Raw genomic sequence first — 25,134 nt, 5'->3', positions numbered from 1 at the left:
AGACCCGCCAGCCCTGTAATCACAGCCCGAGACCAGGCTGAGACATGGCACAGAACCTGCCTCACCCGCCGCCGCTGCTGCTGCCACCACCGCCGCTACTGTAATACACGCTCACCCGCCACCACCACTACCGCCACTCTGTCATTATAACTCATTAAGCCTGACTAAACCCGTTAGCGTTCGCTAAAACTGTAATCAAGTTTGCAGTTTTTAAAGGAATTTAATAGCCGGGTTCTGATTTTTCGGAAGGTGGATCAGGAATAATTGGCAGGTAGGAGAAAGCAATGTCACGCTGCCGTGATGAAGGATGCCTTAGCCTGGGAGGTCTTTCAGTCTTTCAGTCTTTTATTTATTTATTATTAATTTCATATTTTCCTGCAATTTCTCTCCTCTTCCAGGAACACAAGTCTAGAGGCTAGTCTTTTTCACACCAGTGCCATTCGGTACTGAACACTTAGAAACCAGGCTAAGTCCGGATTTCTCTGCACAGTTACCCAACCGTACATACAAGTGTATATACAGGAGTTTGAGAATGAAGCTGAAACACCTGGTTTTAGAGCACAATAATTGATTGTGGTGACGGACAGTTCTGGTGGAAACAGGAGAGTTGAGGTGAACATTGAATTCTGTCGTGATTTGATCAGCCGTGGTTTTATGTTTTTTGGATTCAATCCGGGTTAGCACCCGAACATCCCTTTCAGACAGCTTCTTCTTACAGCGTCCACAGTTAATCCTGTTGGATGTGGTTGGTCCTTCTTGGTGGTATGCTGACATTACCCTGGATACCGTGGCTCTTGATGCATCACAAAGACTTGCTGTCTGGGACGAGTCCATAGTTAGCATGCTACCTAGTGGTGTAAGATATTGCTGTAACGCATTGGAGGCAGAACAAACACTATAAAGACTAACTAGGTCTTAACAAACAAAAAAGTGAAAAGAACAAAACAAAGAATCAAACAATGTAAAGAAAACAAACCAGAACTCTGTAGATCAAAACACTTCAGGTCAGAGGCTCAACAACAGAGTAAACATTAAAGTTTTAGTAATTTATTACTTAAACATAATGTAATATAATAAGCGTATTATACATGACAACAACAAACAGTAACTTACCAACAACCCTGCTTTTGTACGAATAAAAAAATTTTTTAAAAAATTAATGATGTAGCAAAAGTGTAGCATATTTAGGCCATGTATGTTACCATGTATGCCATGTAAATTACTAACAAACATTTAAACATTAGCTAAATTAGGGAGAAAATATGGGAAAAACATGGAAATAAATTTACGTTAGTGAAGCTGGATGAAGCTGGTAGAGATGTGCTACAAGGCTGGTAGCCAGTATGCTAGCACCATGGTACTAATATTGAATCCTGAGTCCTGTAGCCAGCATGCTAACACCACTATATCGATGAACGTAGAATGAGACATGCTAATGCTGCTGTAGTCCCAGTGTTAACATTGCGGTAGTGATGCTGGATGAGGCTGATGGGTGAGGGTGATGTGGTACAAGGCCAGTATCTGGTATGCTAGAACTATTTTAAATTCTGCATGCTAAATGCTAATATCACAGTAAAGTAAGAGCTTCTTAGCAGATGTGCTAATGCTAACGATGCACAGCAGTGCAGAGGTGATCTTGGATGAGGCCCATCAGGCTAATCATAAAGGCAAAGTGAGAGCAGACACATTAGCGACACAGCGAATGGAAAGAGGAAAGCGTAACCGCTCTAACCGCTCTGTAATGATGCGTAACGCTGCGGCGCGGCTTTAGCAGTAACAGTTTGGCCCTGCAGTGTAAGAGAGGTCACTGTTTGCTGTCATTCACGCATCATTTGCGTACAGATCTCGGCTCTGAACTCTGGGAATAACGGGAATGCCGAGAAGTGGTTAATTTGAGGCCGGAGGGGAAGTTGCGTGAGTGATGTGTGATGAGGTTTATGATGAGGGACCGGAGGGTTGAGATGAGTAACTCCAGCCAAATGGACTGAAAGTGGGGGAGGTGATGGTGAGGGGGGGGTCTGAAATCCTGGATCTCTGGACCAGCTGGACCGAGCTCATCCCACGCAGAGCAAGTCCCAGCCAAGTCAGGGCTCTCAAAAACAACAAGCTGTTCTCCAGCATCACCGAGCTGCAGCTCTCCTGGCTCTCCTTCACTCAGTTTATCTCTCAAACGTAGAAATACTCTCGATGTGGGGGGTCCGGTTCTAATATAACCTCCTCCTGGACCCTAATTTTTTATTCCGCCAAATTGAATCAGAACACAACTGGGACCAGGGCTTTAATTTAAGGAGCTTTTACAATCAATCTGAGGTCAAATTGAGGTTGAAAAGACTATACGTCTGATTTTTATGTAAAATTTTATAGACTGTTGGTGGAGTTTTAGGGCGTTTTCACTCCAGCACTATTTGTTCCAGTTAAAACAGACTCTGATTGGTTTGTACGTCTGTGAGCTGATGTATCAGAACCGAGTCGCTGCGCTTTCCTCTGAAAGAGGCGGGGTCTGACTTCACATGTGTCGGAGGAGGCATGTGCTAGTCTTCACCCTCCTTGTGTAGTGGCATCACTATGAGTAGCAGCTGAATGGGTGGGACCTAGCTAAATCGGGAGAAAGAAAATGGGAAAAAAAATGAGAAGTAAATCTTAAAACATTGTTTAAGCAATGCTGGATGCGGCTGGTATTGATGTGGCTGGGAGCTAATATGCTAGCACCATGGTAGCAATATTGAATATGTCCTGTAGCCAGCATGCTAACACCACTATATCCATGTAGAATGATGTTGTGTCAATGTGGGACAAGCCAGTATCTCTTGTGTTAGCATTGCGCTAGTGATGCTGGATGAGGCTGGTAGCTGGCATGCTAGAACCATTTTAAATTCTGCACGCTAAATGCTAATATCACAGTTTGAGCTTCTTAGCAGATGCTCTACTATAACCTCCACTGGACCCAGACTTTTATTCTGCCAACCTGGATCAGAGCACGACTGGGACCAGGGCTTTAATTTAAGGAGCTTTTACAATCCATCTGAGGTCAAATTGAGGTTGAAAAGAATATACATCTGATTTTTACACAAAATTTTATAGACTGTTGGTGGAGTTTTAAGGCGTTTTCACTCCAGCACTATTTGTTCCAGTTAAAACAGACTCTGGTTGGTTTGTACTATTAGTGCGGTTCTATTAAGCACGTGTGAAAACAGTAAAACAAACTCTGGAGTGGTTTTCTTGTGGTGAGAACGTGATCCGGTCTCGACCCAACCCAGCTATTTTTAAATATACTCCTGTTTTATTTGCGCTAAACTGCTGTTAAAAGTGCAGTTTAATCTCATTTATTAGTCAGATAACGCTAATTAGCTACTACAGCTATGATCAAACCCTGTCTCTGCTGCTGCTCCATGCTGTTTACACACTTAGCGCACAGTATGTGCTGTGTTCACTGCCTGCAGCTGCGAGACTCCATTCACACTCCGAAATTAACACTTTGAAAGACCCCTGGCTCAAAAAAACAGCATTAACCCTTGACCAAATGTACCAATCCTGCGTGAATAAGAGTAAAAACACTGTGTTTAAAAGAGCAGCGATGAATTTTCAGCGTTCTGTGTTTACGCAGTTTTATACTGCACAGATATACAAACTGAAACACAGAATCTTTTCCCTATATTTATTTTGATTCACTTAGTTCACTTCAGTTTCTGAATCAGTTTCTCTGATTTTGCTATTTATAGTTTTATGTTTGAGTAAAATGAACATTGTTGTTTTATTCTATAAACTACAGACAACATTTCTCCCAAATTCCAAATAAAAATATTCTCATTTAGAGCATTTATTTACAGAAAATGAGAAATGACTGAAATAACATAAAAAAAAGATGCAGAGAAAACAAGTCCATATTCATAAAGTAGTTTTAAGAGTTCAGAAATCAATATTTGGTGGAATAACCCTGGTTGGTTTTTAATCACAGTTTTTTTTTTTTTTTTTTCATGCATCTTGGCATCACGTTCTCCTCCACCACCAGTCTTACACACTGCTTTTGAGTCAGTACTTTCCATCCAGCGTAATTTTTTTGTGTTTAAGTCATTGTTTTTTTTGTTTGTTGTACTTTCTTAACACTTCTAATTAGTAAATGCAGGTTAATCCGAGTTCAGAGATGTTCTGAAGTTCTACCGTTTTAAAGGGAAAAAATCCAGGAAGCAGCAGCAGATCTGCAGAGTTTATCAGGGTTAAAGAGACGGAATCTCCGTCCAGAAGAAGAAAGAATGACTTGAATGCAGGAAAAGGTGGAAACCTGTTAAAAGAACAGATACCTGTTGAGGGTTTGAAGATTTTTCTCCTGTACAGGCCACAGTGCTGCTGAGTGTTCTCCTCTGTCTGCTGAAGGTTAACTGATAGGTTGATCCAATTTGTCTACTATGTTGTAAAAGGTCTTAAGAAATACTTCATATGTGTGCGCAGGAAAATGTCAAGGTTTGCTGAAGGATAAGAAGGAGGGGAAGAAAGAGCGCAGTCTTCCTCTCGCGCCGCTCTCTCTCTCTCTCGCGCGCGCGCTCGCCGTCGTGCTTGTTAGCGAGAGACAGGTTTTATCTGATGGAATCAAACCCAGCGGCAGATATCTGCAGCGTAATTGAAAAGCCCTCCGATCCCGCCAGCCATCTCCAGCCAGCCACCAGCCACCGCCCGACTTCACGCGCTGCCACTCTCCACACACCCGCCAATCTCCTCCTCACAAACAATCCCTGACAGCGCTGAGTGACAGACACGTTCTGCAGCCATGTGTCTGTCTGTCTGTCAGAGAGAGAGACAGACAGTCAGAGAGCGAGTCTCTTCAAATGTCTCTCGACCCACATTCTTCAAACACCTCGTATCCAGTATGAAGTGAGTGAACGGGCGACACTGGCAGGACTGAAGACGCCGGGTGATTAAACATGTACAATTCAGCAGCTCCCCGAAACCCGGCATCACCAACTCCCACTGCCACCAGCTGCAGAGCAGTGTGAGCTGGAACATGAGTAGGTTGGGTATATAGTAAATTACTCAGTTATACATTTACATTTACATTTACATTTATGGTATTTAGCAGACGCCCTTATCCAGAGCGACTTACAACAGTGCTTCAAAGTTACTTAAGATATCCAAAGCTAGTTTGTAGACTAGGATCAAGAGATACATAGAGCTTCATCATGTTAAGAACCCTAGGAACCTTTTTTTAAATTTTTTTTTTATTAGTTTAGGAACTCTTTGAAAAGATGTGTCTTCAGTCGACGTTTGAAGACCGTGAGTGACTCTGCTGTTCTGACATCCAGTGGAAGTTCATTCCACCACCTTGGTGCTGCAGCACAGAGAAGAGTCTGGATGTCTGTTTTCTGTGTGTTTTGAGTGATGGAGGTTCGAGTCGAGCCGTACTGGAAGCTCTAAGAGCTCTTGGTGCAGATCTGGCTTTGACCATCGCCATCAGGTATGAAGGTGCTGGTCCGTTTTTTGCCTTGTAGGCCAGCGTCAGGGTTTTGAATCGGATGCGGGCGGCAACAGGAAGCCAGTGGAGGGAACGCAGCAAAGGAGTCACATGACTGAACTTCGGAAGATTGAAGACGAGTCGTGCTGCCGCGTTCTGAAGGGACAGTTATAAAGGGACATATTAGAGACCAAATACATTAGGTTTCTTCAGAAACTGAAAATGCATGATTTTTACTTCTAACACTGTTTCAATTGCAGTTTCAATCAGTATTCTCAATGTTTTCTTTAATACATTTGCAGTAATTCAGCACATAAATACTTGTAGAGACCACATTTTGCTAGGATCTAGAGTTACGAGGCCAAGATTCTTAGAAACAGTAAAAAAAAATTAAAAACCTGATGGATGGATGATCACAAACCATCAAACCACCAAACTGAACTGCTTGAATTTTTGCACCAGGAGTAAAGCAGCATAAAGTTATCCAAAAGCAGTGTGTAAGACTGGTGGAGGAGAACATGATGCCAAGATGCATGAAAAAAAACTGTGATTAAAAACCAACCAGGATTATTCCACCAAATATTGATTATTTCTGAACTCTTAAAACTTTATGAATATGAACTTGTTTTCTTTGCATTATTTGAGGTCTGAAAGCTCTGCATCTTTTTTTGTTATTTCAGACATTTCAAATTTTCTGTAAATAAATGCTCTACATTTTAAACAGTGAAATGGAGAATGGTGAAAAATCAACAAACGCAAATTAAAAAAATAACATTAGACAAAAAACTAAGTAAGTAAAAAAATAATACTAACTTTATTAAGAAAGTAAACAGTAACAAATAAAATAATTCTAAATAAAAGCACAATTGGACAGGCTAAAATGTAAAACAGTCAAATAAAGGATAGTAAAAATTAACACAAATAAATAAAAAAAGACTGAAAAACTAAATAGCTAAAAAAAACTATTTTAAAGTACAATAGAAACAGTGGAAATATTATCTAATATAATTCAATATGAAATGATAAGTGGACAGGCTAGGATTGAAACCAATCAAATAAAAAGATAAATAATTATAATAATAATAATAAAAAAAAAGAATTACAAACACAAATAAAAATAATCGAATACTAAATAAATAAGTAGCTAAGAATAACACTAATATTATAAGAAATGTTAACAGTAAATCAATATTAAAAGTTAAGTGGAAAGCAGTCAAATAGATCCTGTACTAGATGCTCTACACTCGTAGGTTGAAGCATGAATGCTGGATTGGTGATAACTCAATAATCTGGAGATTAAGTAGGACGCTGGGTTTATTTGGTGAGTGATTTTGGGTGCAGCGGGAGGCCGGAGGACAGCGCCGGCCGCGGGGGGATGATCACAGGGTGGGAGGGATAAAAGACCAAAAGACCGGCTGCTCAGATTTAACACAACAGGCGAGAGATGGAGGAATATATACTGTATCTGTAGCTGGATGTAAATAAAGGTGGCGGTCTCGGCATGGGGCTTCGGCTGAAGGCCGGCGCTGTTCCATCACTAATGTCTCCCCGCTGGGTCTGCGCTCCTGTAATTGGTTGCACAAAATCCCTTCCTACATTTGTTGCCACGAAATCTCAAAACATGACCTTTTATTTGTGTTTTTTTTATTTATATTTGTCCTAGTTTTCAAACGGTAAGACTCAGTAAGACTGGGATTTGTATACAAATATAAAGGACGTATTGGAGCAGGAAGTGTGACTTTTATAGATCATAGCATGGAAAAAGGTTTTATTTTAACCCCTTAATGCTTTCAACATTTTCTTATACATTTAACTGAAAGTTTTATCAAATGTTTACGGCGTTCACATATAATTATACTTGCTCATTTATTTATAAAAGAAAAAATAAATAATAAATGTTAAAAAATTATAATAATCCGTTTTCAGGAGAGAAATCTGTGTAGATTAACATCCAGCACTCATTTTTCTTTTGTTTTTAAGAATTAAGACCTGCTAAATTTAGAAGGGAAACATGGCGACACCCCTGCTCCTTACTAGTGTTGCATAATGCGACTTATTAACCGTTGTGCCTAATGTGTGAATATAGACCAGAAACTATTGATAGTGCAAAAGACAGTAATGTTCTAATTCATATAATGAGAAGCAAGAACAAAAACTACTCAACTAAATAAAAAAAAATAATTACTTCAATCCAAAAAATAAGAATTTCAAGAGCTTTAAGAAAGTATCCTCAAGTGCAGCCACCGCAAAGACCATCAAAAATATTATAATGATGGAAATGGCACTAATCAGGACCAGCCTCTGAGAGTATTTTGGTTTGTTTAACACTGTTAGTTACTTTTAGTTACTACATGATTCCTGTGATAAGTGTTCCTATATTGGTGTGATACAGTCAGTGCTGTTGGAACACTGCATTTCCCACAAGTCTTTTTTTGGTGATTCTTCCCATGAGCCTCTGGGATGAGCCTGTAGCAGCAGCTCTTAGCTAATGGAAGCCGGTCTGAACGGCTGATTCTTCCTGTTCTTAAATCTGAAGGGTTAAATCAGTCCTCCTGGCGAATCCTACGCTTTCAGCTCATTGGCTGCTGAGTGTAATCCAGAGGCCGGCTGGAGGAGCTCTCCACGGCCAGTTAACCGTCCGGCCCAGTGACCCTTCCCACACTCCCTCAGCTCAGGAGATCTGCTCACGAAATTAAAGCTGTGTAGGAGTTTATCCAACTCCACCACCACACAACTCAATCTGAACTAAAATCTAATGATGCTCTGTGTGAATCTGTAGAACTTATCTGATTATATATCCCTTTACTGTCCCTTAATAATGCATATATACCTATATATTAAATTATAAAGGTATATTATAATTATAAAGTCCATAAAAGTCCATTATGTTTCTTCAGAAGTGGAAAAATGGATTTGATTTTTATTTTCCCAGCACTGTTTTAATTGCTGTTTCAATTAGTAGCCTCAATGTTTCTGTTAGTTTATTTGCAGTTTTGAGCATTTTGATTGGATCTTATTATGAGATCATACATTTAACTGAAAGTTTTATCAAATGTTTACGGCGTTCACACATAATTATACTTGCTCATTTATTTATAAAAGAAAAAATAAATAATAAATGTTAAAAAAATTATAATAATCCGTTTTCAGGAGAGAAATCTCTATATATATATATACATATATATAGAAAAACTATATATATACATACAGCTCTGGAAAAAAATAAGAGATTTAGAGTACCCTGGAATATTATATTTTCTCAGCATCTTGAAGGAAGGAGTTTCTGGAGGTGCTGAACAATAGCTGCTGCTTTTCTTTCCTTCACTTTGCTGTGAAGCTCCAGCTCATCCCAATTAAATCACCTCATCAAATCACAATCTCAGTTATATATCTCAGTATAAATGTAAATGCATTGCAATTTTTTAGAGCAAAATATATCATCCAAACAAAGGTACAATATATTGTTGCTGTCCAATGAAAAACATGCATCTCCAAAATAGCAACAGCAAAAAAAAAAAAACTTCTTAATCATATAACTTTCATTATCATATTAGGACAAGGAATAACATAAATGAATTAAATCAATAAATGAATAAATGCATAAATAAATAATTTGGGAAATAAATAGATGCAGAAATAAATATTTAAGCAAATAAATAAATTAATCAAAAGGAAAATTAAACAATGTTAATATAGAGAAACCCATAAATAACAAATTATTAAGATTTTTATTTATTTTATGTATGTGTTTATTTTTATATTAATTATAATTATTCTTTACTGTTTTAATCACCATATTACTTTTATTGAGTAATTTACTTATTTACTTACTTATTTATTTTTAATTTTTAGTTTTTGCAGTTTTGGTCCTCCATAATTTACAGAAAAAAAAAAAAAAAAAAAAAAAAAAAATATATATATATATATATATATATATATATATATATATATATATATATAAATCTGTGCTCCGTATCTTTGATTGTACGTTAAGCACTTATCGTGATCTCTGTCTTTGTTATGCTCCGCTCAGATTCAATTTGCACACTTTTTTTTTTTTTTCTCGTTTTATTGACCGCCCTTATCCAATCAATGCAGGTTTGGCGGCTGAAAGAAAAAGTAACAATTTCAGCTCCGTGACTCAAAGAGAGCGCGATTGGCTTTTTGAGAGTGGGAGCACGGGCGCGAGAGGCGAGATTGAGGGAGGATTGGAGAGTAGGGTTTATATCCAGACGATAAATTGGCTGTGGGGTTGAGAGAGAGACCTCTGTTTAGCCCTAGTCAATGGCAGAAATTGGTCACAGCTGGAATTCTCCGGTCAAATGGTGTTTTCAAAACTCAAGTGTGCTCTCTATTTTGGGAGGTCTCTCGTGTTATTGGAGGTGGGAGCCCAACCTCGCTGCTCAGCGTTTTATCTAGCTCTACACGGTGTGTGTATACTCTACGGATTACAGAACTTCAGGCTTCATGCTTTCATACCTACTGAGCCTGGAGAAGATCCAGACCTTCAGAGTTTCAGACCTTCAGAGTTTCAGAGTTTCAGACCGTGCTTTAGATTTATAGTCTGTACTAGTGTTTGGTGGTGTGACCAAAAATTTATTTTACAGTATTTTTCAAGCTGGTTTCACTGTATTTTGTAGTTTAGGTTTGTGATTTACTCAACTGTTAGAGGAGTACATACAGCTCTGGTAAAAAAAATAAAAAATAAAAATAAATAAATAAGAGACCACTTAATGTCACACCTGCCCAAAAATTACAGCAAGTACAAAATTATTATTTGTACTTTGTATTATTATTAGGGTTCAAGCACCGAAGGTGCGTAGAACCCTATTGTTTTTGCTAAGATTTTTCTTCTTCTTATTATTATTATTATTATTATTCTTTTTCTCCTGTAAAAACAGTTGTGCAGCCTAAACCGTAAGTCATAGAGAAATGAAACTTGGTAGGTAGATGTAGGATCAGTGCATCTCGGTGGACAACAAAAATGGCACCGAGTGGTCAAGTGGTGGCGCTATAAACAAGGAAATTCATTTTTCACAATTTTCTCAATAACTCAAAAACCATAAGACCTACATTCAAAATTCTTTTTTTGATGGATTCCTTGGGTCAATACCAACAACTTTCCAATTTGGACCATGCACTTCCGTCTATATAGATTTTGTGCTAATTTGCATAATATGCAAAACCTACTTTTGCAAACTAGTCCTAGGAATTTTGACCAATCCTGGCATGTTTGGTATCAAAACACTCGTGAGAGCATGCGCTTCAATATTCAGTAAGAAAAAGTTGAAATATGTAAACAATATGGCCGCCATATGCAAATTAGTCCTTTCGGATATATGCCCCATTCACTTCAAGAGGTAAATTTGGAGCACTGTTTCTCAGCAACCGTGCAACCTAGCAAGTTGAAACTTTGCATGCAGAATCTATCATACAGCCTCTAAAGGATGTTCAAAGGGCAACTTAATCAATCAACATGGCTGAACACCATCAGCCAATCAGCATTCAGCAGACATTTTGGCAGGCTGAATGTTGCCCAATCTGGATGATATTTGGCAGTTATGTTCAGGTGGAGACACTGTAGTGACCTGCAAAGTGCTGAAACAATCCGCCCACTGGGGGGCGCTGTTCCAAAAAAACGAGTATATGTCAATCATGCTGTACTATTTTGACATCTAATTGTTTTTGCCATATTTAGTACAGTGGCTCTGACAAATTTCTCAATACAACTATGTTTAAAAAGTGCTTTGTTCATTCATAATTGCTAATTGTTTGAAAATAGCTATATTGAAACTACTCTCTGGATATTTGACCTATCACCTCCATTTCAGTCTTGCTGCACACTGTAGAGTCTCTAGGTAAATGTTCATTAAAAACATTTGTGAAAATTTCACATACAATACTCTCCAGGCATCAAGCAATCTGTGCGTCCTTGGAATTTCTAACCTAAATTGCTGTAACTCTGCAGTATTTGCTGTAATCTCACAATGTTAAAGACCTCTGTACAATATCACTCTGATGAAGCGCCATTTAATACAGAACTAGATTAAGAATAACTTGACATTACATGTCATATCAGAACATTCACTCCTTTGTGCCTCTGCTCAACATTAATAACAGGTGAAAGACTTTTGATCATTTTAAATGTGACAGAATGTCTCCAATTGTGTTAGACCTTCTTACACATCACCATCCTATGCTCTAGTAGGCACCATTGTGCTAGTTGGTGCTTGATGAAGCGCCATTTAATTCAGAACTAGATTTATAATAACTTCGTAATTACATGTCATATCAGAACATTCACTCCTTTGTGTTAATTTAAACTTGTTTGGTCAAACATTTCAGCTTGTTCTGCAAAGGTTCAAAGGTCAATCTGAATACCACTTTGTGAACATTCTGGTTGAAGCCACCTGATCAATACCAATAACATGTAGACACCTTTTGACTAGTTCTAACTCACTTAATGAATATCCTACAAAGTTCACTAGATTTACATGTGAATTTAAGCACTGATCAGGTTGAAAGGCCTCTGCTCAACATTAATAACAGGTGAAAAACTTGATAATTTCTAAATGTGACAGGGCATCTCCAATCATATTAGACCTTCTTACACATCACCATTCAATGCTCCAGTAGGCACCATTGTGCAAGTTGGTGCTTGAACCCGATGATTGCCGCTTGCGGCTATATTTATTATTATTATTACTACAAGAATTACAAATAATTGTTATTATTTGTACGGCATGTACAAAGTTATAATTAAAGCAAAAGTACAAAGACTACAATCCCCAGAACTCTACGAACTACAAATGCGATGATGTCATCGAGCACATGTCTCAGCGCCGCGATACATCACTTGAGTGGCAATATCCTTTTTGTGTATCGACCCCTTTTGTGTTTTTTAGACTTTGATTTTTGGATTTCCCTCTGATATAGTTGTTAGCTGGTTTCTGATCTCTGCCTGGACTTTGTTACGTCTCTGTCTTGCCTCCTATGCGTTTGGTTGGCTGGTTTCATCATCATCATTCAGTTTATTGCCAAGTATACTTATCATACACAAGGAATTTGACTTCGGTAAATATTAACTCTCTATACATTGAGATACATATACACAATTATGATAAGGATATACAAAACAAAACATATTATCACATACCAAAGCACACACAGAGGATTAAACTGCATCAATAGTAGTGCAAATGAAAAGTACGGATAAGTCAACAGTTCAGACAGGTGATCGCCATGGGAAAGAAGCTATTTTTATGTCGAGTTGTTTTTGTTTGCAGGGATCTATAGCGCCTGCCAGAGGGGAGAAGGTTAAAGAGAGTGTATGCAGGGTGTGTGGGGTCTTTAATAATATTATCTGCCCGCTTTCTGATCCTTCCAGAATACAATTCCTGGAGGGAGGGTAGGTGGGTACCAATGATTTTTGCTGCCGTTCGAATTGTGCGTTGAAGTCTGTTTTTGTCCTGTTTAGTGGCTGCCCCAAACCAAACTGTGATGGAAGTGCAGAGAATGGATTCAATGGCAGCGGTATAGAAGGTGGCCAGGAGCTCTTGTGGTAGGCCATACTTCCGCAGCTGCCGTAAAAAATACATCCTCTGCTGAGCCTTTTTAAGGATGGCATTTATGTTGAGCTCCCACTTCAGGTCCCGGGAAATGATGGATCCTAAAAATTTGTATGAATCCACATTTGACACAGGGCTATTTGATATTATAACAGGGTGTAGTACTTTGGGGTGCTTTCTAAAGTCCACGACCATCTCCACAGTCTTTAGAGTGTTTAACTCTAAGTTGTGTTGACTGCACCAGAGCACCAGCTTATCAACCTGCTGCCGATATGCAGACTCGTCGCCATCCTGGATAAGCCCAATGATGGTGGTGTCGTCTGCGAATTTCAAGAGCTTGACTGTAGGGTCATTTGAGGTACAGTCGTTTGTGTAGAGGGAGAACAGCAATGGGGAAAGTACACACCCCTGCGGTGCACCAATGTTGGTTGTCCGTACTCCAGATGTATCATCTTTTAACCGCACATGCTGTCTCCTGTCAGTTAAAAGATGATACATCTGGAGTACGGACAACCAACATTGGTGCACCGCAGGGGTGTGTAGGACCCCGTCTTCCGGTATGTTGTGTTCTAGCCTCTGGTCCTGTTTGTTTGTCTGTATATTTGTATATAGTGTAAATAAACTCCCTTTTGTGCCATATCCGCGCTCGTCTCTGTCTTGCTTGGCCCTTCTGACACTTAGCATCCATAGCTAATTAGATTCGCAAAACTATAAATAAAAAATAAGAAAAAAAGATAGATCATCTAAAAAAAACTTCAGTGGTCTAAATTTAGCCAAGCTTAACTAGTTTATCAAATAAAAGTTTCATGATTTTCATGGCTGTCTTCAGCGCTGTGCTGAAGGTGTTACGCTTCGATTAGTCGTAAACTGCGCTCATGCTGGATTAGTTCAGTATTTAGATAACTATAATGGAATTGCGACTTTAAATCAGACAGATATTGTGTCACATCATATTAAATAGCCTTTTTAAAGGCTGTACTTCAATGCGAAACTAATTCACAGTATTAGGCGGCCTGACTGGTGAGATTTTGTGTGTGCTTAATGTTTTGGCTGCTCTGGCGTACTGTCATCATACAAATGAGTGATATTGGTTAAACGGTTGTACTTGCAACAAAATTAAGCATTTATTGTTGGGTCTATTGTATATTGTTGTGGTTTGTAGCTGTATTTGTGGGCTGGTTATGTGTAGATAGATAGATAGATAGATAGATAGATAGATAGATAGATAGATAGATAGATAGATAGATAGATAGATAGATAGATAGATAGATAGATAGATAGATAGATAGATAGATAGATAGATAGATAGATAGATAGATAGATAGATAGATAGATAGATAGATAGATAGATAGATAGATAGATAGATAGATAGATAGATACTTTATTGATCCCTGAGGGGAAATTCTTGACATCCAGCAGCAGGTGTGTATAGTACACAAAGTTACAAAAAGATACAAAAAAATATAAATGATACATATAAATACAACAAAATAAAAAATAAAATGAAATGATAAAAGTACAGTCTTTAGTGTGTGTGTGTGATGGAGAATGGAGGTAGTGCAGTTGAACACAATAGACAGCGAACACCAGTTGATAAAGTGCATAAAGTAAGTATAAGGATAACTGATGTCCGCCATACAGAAAGTGCAAACACAGTTATATAATAATTTAAATTTAGCAGTGCAAATGATACGTAAACAGTAGATGAATGAACCAGTGAATGAACTACTAGTGCAAAATAGGGTAGAACTATAAAAATAGTGTTATGGGCATCAGCAAGATAGTGTGACCATAGATGGGGGTGTGTCCATGGTGTGGCCAGAATTGCTGGAAAGAAAAGGTGTCACAGAGTCTTCAGTTTGCTGTGCTGAGATGAGTTGAAAAGTCTTATGGCCTGAGGGACAAAAGACTTTCAGAGTCTGTCTGTGGAGCAGGACTGGGACAGCAGTCTGCCGCTGAATGAGCTCCTCTGCCTGGTGATGGTGCTGTGCAGAGGGTGGTGAACATTGTCCATGATGTTCAGCAGCTTGCTGAGGGCTCTCCTCTCTGCCAGTGGTGTTAAGGACTCCAGCTCTAATCCCAGCACAGAACCAGCTTTCCTCACCAGCCTGTTCAGTCGTCCAGCATCCCTCTTGCTGATGCTGCCTCCCCAACACACTACAGTGTAAAAGAGGACACTGGCTACCACAGACTGGTAGAACATCAGCAGGAGTTTCTGGCAGATGTTAAAGGACCCAAGCCTTCTGAGGAAGTACAGTCTGCTCTGGGCCTTCCTGTAGAGGGAGTCAGTGTTCACTGACCAGTCCAGCCTATCGTCCAGGTGCACACCAAGGTATCTGTAGGACTTGACCACTTCCACATTGACCCCCTCAATGGAGATTGGCTGCTGAGCAGAGGGCCTGGACCTTCTGAAGTCTATGCACATCTCCTTGGTTTTGGAGATGTTCAGCTGTAGATGGTTCGTTTTGCACCACACCACAAAATCCTCAACCAGGGTTCTGTACTCCCTCTCATCACCATTACGCACACACCCCACGATTGCAGTGTCGTCAGAGAACTTCTGCATGTGGCATGACTCCGAGTGGTATTTGAAGTCTGATGTGTACAGTGTGAACAGGACTGGAGAGAGAACAGTCCCCTGTGGTGCTCCTGTGCTGCTGATCACTGTGTCAGAGGAGCAGTCCCTGATCCTGACATGTTGTGGTCTCCCAGTAAGGTAGTCAGTGATCCAGGTGACCAGGTGCATGTCCACCTCCATCTTCATCAGCTTGTCTCTCAGCAGTAGGGGCTGTATGGTGTTGAAGGCACTGGAGAAGTCGAAGAACATGACCCTCACAGCACCTCCCCCCTTGTCCAGATGAGAGTGAGTCTTCATCATGGTCTTCATCACGTGAGATGTCAAAGCGACCGGCCTGTAGTCATTCAGCTCCTTCGGGTGTGCCTTCTTAGGAACTGGAACGAGGCAGGTTGTCTTCCACGTGGCAGGAATCTATCTATCTATCTATCTATCTATCTATCTATCTATCTATCTATCTATCTATCTATCTATCTATCTATCTATCTATCTATCTATCTATCTATCTATCTATCTATCTATCATGTAATTCTTATCTATGTGCCGCTTGGGGCGTACTCCGCCTTTTTTCTTTTTCTCGGTGAGGATGTTGAAGCGTTGAGGTCAAAATCTCATTTATAACCAACAAAACTAAACTTTCCAGGGACGTATTTAGGATTTAAGACGTTTCCCACACTTGTTTCTCATTTTTCTGGAAACAAATGACTGGTATTGTTTGGTTTTCTCTGAATCCGTCTCATATGGGCCGGGATTTCTGGAGGATCAGTGGCCGGGGTCTGAGAGATGGAGCAGGAAGCAGATTTCTGAAGGCAGATTGAACATTCGGTGGATAAATCCAATGGTAACACTTTACATTAAGTGTTGACTAACTAACATGAATGAATGCATTAGTTACTATGAATAAGACATTAGGTAATACATTATTAACAATGCTTAGATAATGTTAATTAAACACAGAACAACTACAGCATTAATTAATGTTACTTTCACAGTACAAGTGAATCATTTGTTAAGATGAACAAAAAAATCATATACTTTATTATTATCATATACTTAAACAAGTAGCAACTGCATTAATCTTATGCGTTAATCTTCCTGTCATTTGCTTGTGTACTGCAGTTAATTTAATGCATAAAGTAAATTTTACACATCATTTTCTAATGTTAGTTTTATATGAAAGGAGCCTAACATTAAATAATTAATGCTATATTTCTGTGTTTAATTAACATTATCTAAGCATTGTTAATAATGCATTACCTCTCATGTCTTGTTCATGGTAACTAATGCATTAATTCATGTTAGTTAGTCAGTCAACACTTAATGTAAAGTGTTTTTTTTTTGTTTTGTTTTTTAATGATCTTTCACAGCGTTTTTCAGGTTCTTTTCATGGTTTGGGTTTGGTTTTAGCGTGGTGGCGCTGTGCGGCTCGGCGAAGTCCGGAAGCGAACATGTGGTAGTGTTTAGTTTGCTAATGCTGGAGGCTTTTTTGGACGCCTTGTGGGACGTATCTCATGGACGTCTCCCAGCAGAAGAATCTGGTCCAGCAAACAGCGTCCGTGCCCGAGTGTGGAGAACTTTGGAAACAGGAAGCTCCCCTGAGCCCGACTTCCTCCAAGAAACACAGCGAGACTCGCCGAGGAGCCAAGAGCTCTTCAACTCGCGCTTTTTCTCTTTTATTACTATTGAATTTCATCTGGTCCTGTGAACTTTCTGCTCTCAGTAGAGCTTATCCTCTCCGTCCTCTCCGTCTTCTCCCCCACTTACATTGTTTCTGTGGATTAAACACATATGTGTGCGGTTATGTCGGGAATCGGAGAGGTTTTACTGCGGTTGTTTTTTGTTAGGATGGTAAAATAACTCCTTTTCCTTTTTTAATATTAGATTATTATACATATACATGTTATACAGTACATACATTTTTCATTCTTTGCTTTAGATTCCTTTACGTACGGCCATTGTGGGAAAAAAAAAAAAACAAACAAAAAAAACAACAACTATGTTTTATTTGATTTTTTTCAAGAAAACGATGGAACGATGCTGCGGTTATGCATATGGTAATCATTAAATATTTATATTTAAGTAAATATTAGTCTGGATGGTGCTTATTATGCTTCATTTCATCATATATTCTGTATATGTATATATGTGTGAGTGTTTGTTGGAATTCATCTTACATGTAGAAATTGGAATATAAACCATGATTAACCAATAATGCCCTTATTAAGCATTATTAACATCTATTAAACATTACTAAACACTTATACAGACAGCTGTGTGTAGTAAAATAAATATATACCTGATGTAAAGTGATATTAAAATAATTCTAATCCATGTAGAGATGTAGGTAACACTTTTCTACAAGACATTAAACCAAGCTGAACTACTTACATTTTCACACAACTCTAATTATCACATCAGGGTTCTACTTTTTTACTGTTTTTATCTCATAATTTCCCATTATATCATTATATATCTACTAGAGACAGATTATATCTGTCCAGTATCATTTATTGAACTTAAATCCTGGATATATGGAGATACAGCTCTGGAAATAATAAAAACAAATAAGAGAGCACTTAAAAATGATGAGTTTCTTTGATTTTACCAAATTGAAAACCTCTGGAATTTAATCAAGAGGAAGATGGATGATCACAAACCATCAAACCACCAAACTGAACTGCTTGAATTTTTGCACCAGGAGTAAATTAGCATAAAGTTATCCAAAAGCAGTGTGTAAGACTGGTGGAGGAGATCATGATGCCAAGATGCATGAAAAAAAAAACTGTGATTAAAAACCAGGATTATTCCACCAAATATTGATTATTTCTGAACTCTTAAAACTAAAAATAAATGCTCTAAATTACAATAGTTTTTTATTTGGAATTTGGGAGAAATGTTGTCTGTAGTTTATAGAATAAAACAACAATGTTCATTTTACTCAAACATAAACCTAACAGCACTCAAATATCAAATGCAGTGGTTTTGAACATATGTGTGCAGACATGTTGTTGGTTTATTTGTTTTGTTTCATGTTTTATTTTTGTAATGTAATAGAATCTACCGAAATAACAAAAACCCAACTCATAACTCGTGTTCCTGATAATGAAGAAGGAAAAGGAGAAGGTTTTACTGTCTTAACAAAACAACCGCAGTCCATCTCCTCCTACTCTCAACATAACCACATACACACATGTGTCCAATTTACTAAACAATGCACTGAAAGAGGAGGAGAGGATGGAGAAGATAAGCTCTACTGAGACCAACACAGACAAGAGGAAATTTAATAGCAATAAAATGAAAAATTACAAGAGGAAGAACGCTTGGCTCCTCAGTAAACCCTTTAATATCATTATTATTATCTTTAAATAACAGTGAAAACAATAGACACACCTTCTCATTCAGTTTTCCAGCTGTTTTCCAATCAATCTCAGATCTTACAAATTAGAAATAATGTTTCCTGCATTTTGGTCTAGGGTTTTATTTCGTATATTAGGCAATAAATTCATAAAAATGCATTTTTGTTTCTCTTTCTCTTACTTTACAAATATGCTTAAAACTGCCAATGTTTCGGTGTGACTCTTCACATCAGTATGTAATGGACTTTACAACTCTTTAAAACTGTAAAACGAAGGCGCCGAGTGGTCCAGCGGTCTAAAGCGCTGCCACTATGAGCAGAAGGTCGCAGGTTCGAATCCCGCTCATGCAGCTTTACCATCAAGCTGCCGGCGCTCAGAGGGAGCACAATTGGCCCTGCTCCCTCCGGGTGGGTAGATGTCACTCTCTCTCCACATCACTCCAAGGGTGATGTCTGCAGCACAGGGCGTCTGTGAGCTGATGTATCAGAACCGAGTCGCTGCGCTTTCCTCCGAGCGTAAGCGACTTTACATTGTAGGAATAAGACTTTATAAAACTCTGTAAAACGAAACACTAGCTAACTAACTTAATGCTTCTTCCTTCATCTGTCATTTCAAAATAAAAGCCCTCATCTGCTAATATGCTATGTTTGTAAATCTGTACATTTCAGTATTTCAAAAATTACACTTGTGTGAGCTCAATTATCTGATTATCCCATTTACTGAACAACCTGGCCTTTTTCTGGCCTACTTTTTGGCTTTTGTTTGGTTTTGTTTCACATATTAAACTTTGAATTCATAAAATTGTATTTGTTTTCTCTTTCTTCCTTTACAAATATGATTAACACCAACGTTGTGATGGACTTTACATTGTATAAACTTTAAAAACGAAACACTAGCTAACTAACTTAATGCTTATTACTCCATCTGTCATTTCAAAATAAAAGCCCTCATTGGCAGAGCTTTGTAAATAACATTTTGTAAAAAAAAATAATAATAATGATGAACTTACAATTACAAAACTGATGTTTTCTGACAAATCTGAAATCTTTGGATTTTAAAAAAAAATTACACTTGGGTGTTATCAGATTATCCCATTTACTGAACAGCTTGACCTTTTCTGGCCTATGTTTTTGGTTTTGTTTCGTACATTAGGCGACAAATTCATAAAATTGAATTTGTTTCTCTTTCTTCCTTTACTAATATGATAAACAACACGTTGTGATGGACTTTACATTGTATGAATATAATTTTTAAAACTGTGTAAAAGAAACACTAGCTATCTAATTGAATGCTTCTTCCTACATCTGCCATTTCAAAATAAAAGCCCTCATCCGCCCTCAACATTTTGTAGAGGCTATGTTATGATATTTCTTCAAATATTTTATAAATGATGAAAATGATGAACTCACAATTACCAAATCTTATGACAAATCTTACATCTCAGGATTTAAAGAATTACACTTGCCATAGACCAATTATATGATTATCCAGTTTTTTGAACATTCTGGCCTTTTTCTGGCCTATTCTTTGGCCTGTGTTTGGTTTTGTTTCGTCTACTAAACAACAAAATTCATTAATTTGTATTTTTGTTTCTCTTTTTTCCTTTACAAATATAATAAACACCAACGTTGTGCATCAGTACGGGATGGACTTTACATTGTATGAATATAACTTTTTAAAACTGTGTAAAACTAAACACTAGCTATCTAATTGAATGCTTCTTCTCACATCAGCCATTTCAAAATAAAAGTCCTCATCTCATGACCTCAACATTTTGTAAATGTTTTTTATGATATTTCATTAAATATTTGATATATGATGAAAATTATGAACTCACAATTACAAAGCCTTTGCTGATCATCTCAGAATTTCAAGAATTACACATCATAGACCAATTATATGATTATCCCATTTATTGAACATCCTGGCCTTTCTCTTGTCCACTTTTTGGCCTGTGTTTGATTTTGTGTCGCTTACTAAACTACAAAATCCAAAGAAATGAATTAGTTTCTTTCTTTCTTTTAAAATATGGTTAAACAGCTTTGTGAAGCGTTTTTACGTCAGTATAATTTGTGTGCTACATGTGTGCAGCATGTTTTCGCTCAGCATTAATTTCTTTGTATAGACTGGGTTCTCTATAAAATCCTAATGAGCCATCTGTATCAGCGGTATTGTGTGCAGACGCAGTCGGCAGGACTCACGCTGCTCTCGCGCTCTGTTTACCGCGAGCGCCGGATCAAAAACTCGTATCTCCCTCCCCTCTCGATTCCAACCAGTAGATCAACCACCTGCTCTCTCTCTCCAATAATGCTTTCTAAGAAAAACAGTTAATGTGAATTAAACTGAACGTGAGTCTCTCGCTGAGGGTAATTTAGGATTAAGATTGCTCTGTTGCTCGATGCTAAATTGCTAAATCGCTAACTCGCTAACTCCTCAAGCAGCCATGGAAATGGAGTGAAGACGCCCGGCCTGGATTGGCTGTGACAGCTTAACCAAACATGGTGGCTGCCAGTTTTAATCTGAAGCGCCGGCGGGTTGAGTTCGCTCTCACGTGGTAAAGTTTGCGCAGTGGGAACGGAGGAGTTGTATCAACAGCTTTTAGCCACTTGGACGGGCGGTAAACACGTCTCGCTTTGTGAGTGATTTGCTTTTGTCAATAATCTCAGCATATTCTCCTGCTAGATCAAGTGCCTAAGCCTGCTTTGGCCGGACTCGATTTGGCCTCGGTTCTCCAGAACAAACTGAGCCCGGATGCCAGGCGTTCCTCTGCCAGAGCCGCAGAGCTTTCCTTCAGACTCACGCAGGAAACTAGTGCAGCTCTGTTTAACTGTGATATTTACACTAATTCATCTGTAGATCCAGAGATACACAGCGTGAAAAAGTCAAATATAAAGTGTCTTTAAACTGTGCTGAATTAGTTATGTAGTTCTAATTAGCTGCGTAGTTCTAGTTCTCTTCTAATACTGTTTATTTTAAGTTCATTTGTCCAGTTTGAGATTAAAACACATTAAACAAGTGCTTGTATTAAATTACACTTGTAATGCAAACACTGGTCCTCACAATCACATATTACTGTAAGTAATGTAGTGTAGGGCTGCAGCTATCGATTCTTTTTGTAATCGAGTACTCTACTGAAAAATTGATTCGATTAATCGAGTAATCGGATAAAACATTTTTTTTGTTAAAGGGCAATTAAAAAGGAATTTTACTCAATAATGAATGACCAATTGGTTTCCTTTTTTAGATAAGTTATATTTTTTAATTCACAACATTTCCAAATTGCAAATACAAATAAATAAAACACAATAAATAAATAAATACCACAATAAAAAAAATAAATTTAATTACATTACTTTCACATTTGGATTTCTTGTAAATAACAAATATAGGGTATAAATCAATAAAAAAGGCATAAACATCGTCTTTGTGTTGTGCATCTTAGCTTCTGAGACGTTGTCAGTTCTGCCAGTGTTGGATCAGTGTGCTGCATTCTTTTACCACCAAGCCGCTTCTCCAAAATATATCAGGACCTGTGCAATAATTGTGACACACAAGTATTACAAATGTTGCTTTTTTCTTTATTTATATGTTGGACTATTTGGGTCTAATTACATCACTAAGACTAATAACTCTAATAATAAGTTAATGGCCGTGCATTTATTAAGATTGACACCTATCGCACTGGGGCACATTAGACACTAGTGGTAATCAATATTTTACCCAATAAATAAGACACACACTTCCTTATATGAACAACAGTGTTCATACTTTTTTGTCTCACTGGCCAAATGTACTCTTAGATGAAGAAATCAAGCATTTAGTTTTCAGCCAAAGTAACTTCAGTTTAGCTAACTTTTAACATTTTTATTGTTTATATTCTGAACTGCACAGCGCTGTGTTTACTGTTTACATAAAGCCTGTATGAACTCTGTTCTAATAAACTAACCACACATTATAGACAGTGCTTCTATTAATTCACACTCCAAAGCGCTGTCGTTTTGTTATTAATTCACATTAATGTTAATCTCATTGATTTATTATAAGTTATATTTACCTGCTCTCTCGGCGTCCTCGCGTCTCGGGTGTCCTCGGCTCAGATGGTGCAGCATTAAAACGCGCTGTTTTGGCGCTGCACCGAGTACAGGTCACAGTTCCAACATAAAATGCTTTTATTCCTTTAAAATCGCTGTTTTCTCTCGCCGCTTCCATTTTTGCCGCTGCTCAAACCTCCGTCTCCTTGTTCCCGGGCAGGGTGACGTAACGCTGAGCGCGTTGTCAAAATAAAAGTCGCGAAAATACCGCGCGCTGAGTTTATTAATTAAATAAACGATTACTCGAGGCACAGAAAATTAATCGATCAATTTTGTGAATCGAGTTACTCGATTTACTCGAGTAATCGTTTCACCCCTAATGTAGTGTCTGGATTAATACATAAACACTGCTAATGCTAATATTACTGCTAATACTACTAGATGTTTTATTAGCAGTACTACTATTACTAGTGCTTATAATACTATTACTACTACTCTTTCTGTGCTATATAAGCCAACACTAGTAGTAGCAATAGTAATTGAAATTGTATTAGCAGTACTACTACTACTACTACTTGTGCTTATATTACTATTACTACTACTATTACTACTACAAGTGCTTAGAATACTGTAATACTACAATGCTTCTAGTGTTTATAATATTATTTCTATTATAATACTACTACTACTACTACTACTACTACTACTACTACCACTATTGCTAATATGATGCTAATAGTAATAGATGTCTTATTAGCAGTACTACTACTACTACTACTGCTACTACTACTAGTGCTTATAATACTATTACTACTACTGTTTCTGTGCTATATAAGCCAATACTAGTTGTAGCAATAGTAATCAAAATTGTATTAGCAGTACTACTACTACTAGTGCTTATAATACTGTAATACTACAATGCTACAAGTGCTTATAATACTATTACTATTATACTACTAATACCATTACTAATACTACTTCTACCACTATTGCTAATATGATATAATAGATTATTATTATACTTATTAGCAGTACTACTACTACTACTAGTGTTTATAATACTACTACTACTACTACTACTACTACTACTGCTAATGTAATGCTAATAGTAGTAGTAGCAATAGCAATAGATGTTTTATTAGCACTACTACTACTACTACTAGTGTTTATAATACTTCTACTACTACTACTACTACTACTACTACAACTATTATGTAAATATTTGAATGTGTGTTTTAACTAAAATTATAAATAGTAATATTGTATAAATTAAGTAATTGTAATTAGGTAATATTTTATGCAGAAATGAAGTAAAGTTTACTAAAAGAAAGATATTGACTGAAGTTCAGTTCACTTATTTACTCTATGTAACTCTATTTAAGTCTAGAAACCGAATTGAAGTTACTTAAATTTATCTGAAATTAAATTTACTTAAAAAAAAGCAAATGCAGAAAGTTGCGAAACCTTTTTTTACGTCAATTTTACGCATCATTTTTTTCAGGGCACTTCCTGTGTCTGTAGGTCTATTTGTGTATTTGCAGCTTCAACGTGTAGCTGAGCTGCAATTCCCAGCGTTTCTCAGCGTTTTCCCAAACCCAGGACGCGAGAGCGAGCGCGAGAGCGAGCGCGAGAGCGAGCGCGAATGTGGGCCAGTACGTGCCGGAGCCTCCAGGCCTGTGGTGAGCTCTGTAATTGAATATGTGAGCACGCCAGAGAGAGCGGAGAACACCCCCCAGACTGTGCCGGCCACCGCGCTGGAGTGCCGGGGGGGGCGGAGGGAGTGCCGGGTGGGGGTGGGGGGGGGGGGGGGGGTGTTGCTGGGCTGAACCGCGCCTGTTTCACATTAATCAAACCCGGCCTTTTCTCAGCGAGACCCACAGCGTCCTGCTCTCACAGCTGAGGAGCTGAAAGACGTGCTGAAAGCTTCCTGCTGAGAGCGTGGGCTTTCCAGGTGGGCCGTCCAGCTGGTGGAGGGGTGTGGCGATACGCCTGAGGGGGGCGCCGGGGGGATCTGGAGAGTGCCTGCCCCCCCGGTCTGGTTCTGTTTCACCCCCTCAAAAACACGTATCTCCTGAGGTCTGGCTTTCCCAGGCTGTTATTTATTTATATAGACTTTTTTTCTCCTGTTCTTCTGGTGTAAAGTTTCCTGTTTGAGGGTGT

The 25,134-nt window shown here is 38.2% G+C and overlaps 1 protein-coding gene and 1 long non-coding RNA gene across 6 annotated transcripts in view; one reads left to right on the top strand and one right to left on the bottom strand.

Annotated features, from left to right (window-relative positions):
* Window positions 1–25,134, top strand: part of diaph2 (diaphanous-related formin 2) — an 877,667-nt gene that overhangs the window by 432,189 nt on the left and 420,344 nt on the right. The gene's annotated exons all lie outside the window — the stretch shown is intronic.
* Window positions 22,194–23,357, bottom strand: LOC125804741 (uncharacterized). Its single transcript, XR_007440912.1, has 2 exons — window positions 22,998–23,357; window positions 22,194–22,473 (listed from the first exon to the last, which is right to left on the bottom strand). It is a non-coding gene; the product is annotated as an uncharacterized LOC125804741 (long non-coding RNA).

The sequence above is a fragment of the Astyanax mexicanus genome, chromosome 10, assembly GCF_023375975.1.
Source record: "Astyanax mexicanus isolate ESR-SI-001 chromosome 10, AstMex3_surface, whole genome shotgun sequence".
NCBI lineage: Eukaryota > Metazoa > Chordata > Actinopteri > Characiformes > Acestrorhamphidae > Astyanax > Astyanax mexicanus.
Note: the sequence above shows the minus strand (reverse complement) of the source record. Positions and strands in the feature narration are given on the sequence as shown.